The following is a 2142-nucleotide window of genomic DNA, read 5'->3' on the forward strand; positions in this document are numbered from 1 at the left end:
TATATATATATATATATATATGTATATGTATATATATAGACACGCACACACTGCAATAAATCACATGTATAAGAAAAAAAAGTAGACTTCAATATCGTTGAAATAGACGACTAGATTTAATATTGTGTTGGTGCATAATTATTGCGGCTTTTATTCAACAAATTTTAATCAACAAAAACAATATCACGTAACAAAAACACCTTTAAATGATTATCCCGGAGCGTATTCACCATCTACATCATTTACTGCTTCCCATCTGCTAGGCAGACGGCCAGACCGTCATTTAAAGATGTTTTCGTTACATATTGTGATTGTTTTCGTTGAATAAAATTTGTTGATTAAAAGCCGCAATAATTATGCACCAACACACTATATAATACAAGCTTGAAGCACTTACATTCAGAACTCGCTGATTCTCGGTAGCATCGGATGAAAGTTCATCCGATTTACCTCTGTTTTTCGTCATCTGCCATCGTGACTGTTACAAGTAAAAAAATCACCGTCGGTGAAACTCAAAAAGACGTCACCGAATGGTTTAAGTTTTCAAGGGGAGCAACTCTTATAGACTTAATTTTGAAATTTTTAACAAAAGGAATTTGAAAATATATATCTGGAGAAATGTCAAATTTATCATGTAGTACAAAAAATTTCAACAAAAACGCAGACTATTATAACATGGCACTTAGTAGAGCTGGATAGAAGCAGAGGTTAAAATATCCTGTGCCAAATGTAGACTGCAGTTGTATGAATAATATTGATGTAACTCGTAGTAACGAAAGATTAAAAGAACCTAGAAAGAATAGAAATAAAGATAGAAATAAAAATAAATGTGCATTAGGGAACAATGCAATACAAAATACGAAAACAAATTTATTGCTTCGTTCGTTTGATAATACTGATAAAAATAGCAAAAGTAATAAAAATAGAGTTAAACGACACACCCCGTATATAAATAATATTAATTTGGAATTGGATAATTGTTAGGGAACTTCAAGTAAGGGTAACATTATAGGGTTTATTATTCCATTCGCCTGGTTAGGTCCCTGTATAAACTTTATTCTAAACATTTTACAAGGGAAAATAGATATTATGATATAATCAACTCCAGTAACGTCCGTGTGGCGCACTCTGTCTCTAGAAATGTTTTCCAAATTATATCTTCACTTAAGAAAAGGAAATTCATTGATTTCTACAATAGTAATAATAATAATAATAATTTACAGAACAATAAATGTGATAATGATAGTAAAGTATATACTAATAAACCTTCTAATGCACGAAGGGGAAGGACCCACATTGGATCCCATCTTAACCTAAAGCTAATGATATGAATAATAATAATAAATATAATTCTATAAATAAAAATAGAAATAAGAATAAAAATAAAAGCATAACAAACGCATGGCTTAACATCGATACACCTTTAATCCTCTAAATAAGTCGTCTTAAACCAGTCTTAGCAAATTTATTTGGGAATTGAAGGACAAGAATAAAAAGTCGGGCGTAGAGTGGGAAATAATTAGCCATGACATTACCTATAGAATTTGAGATACTAATTGTAATCTTTGTGTTGAAGAATTATTTCAGATTTTAACTTCTAAACATAAACTTCTTAACACCAAAAAGGGAGTGTGGATCATCCTGTGTTCACGCCTGTAAATATATATTTAAGTATTTCCATTAAAATAAAATGAAAACATTGCTAAAACTATAAATGAACTATCTTATAAATTGACTATCTAGATTTATATAAAAATAATTAAAATAAATAATATCAAAGTAAAAATTTCTTGCGGAGGCGCCCAACGTCCATATAAAGAATGAATTCCTGGGTATATTGATCCTGACGCCATGCCTGTTAATATCCTTAGAACGAGAGTCAAATAACCACTAATTCGAGACAAACTTGGATGAAGAATGGTCAGAATGGATGCTGAAAGTATTGAACCCCCGACAACTCTTTTCGCACCGTATTTATCGGCCAATAAACCACCCAAAGAATTAGTTGCTATAAATCCATAGAAGAAACCAGCCAACACGTTTGCTTGTAACGTGTCGCTCCATTCAAATTCTCCTTCATAGTTTTGGTTCATTGAACGGTTATCAAATCCAGAACAATGTTGGTTGTTTGTAGTAACGTTA

This window comes from Octopus bimaculoides, chromosome 24 (assembly GCF_001194135.2).
Source record: "Octopus bimaculoides isolate UCB-OBI-ISO-001 chromosome 24, ASM119413v2, whole genome shotgun sequence".
NCBI lineage: Eukaryota > Metazoa > Mollusca > Cephalopoda > Octopoda > Octopodidae > Octopus > Octopus bimaculoides.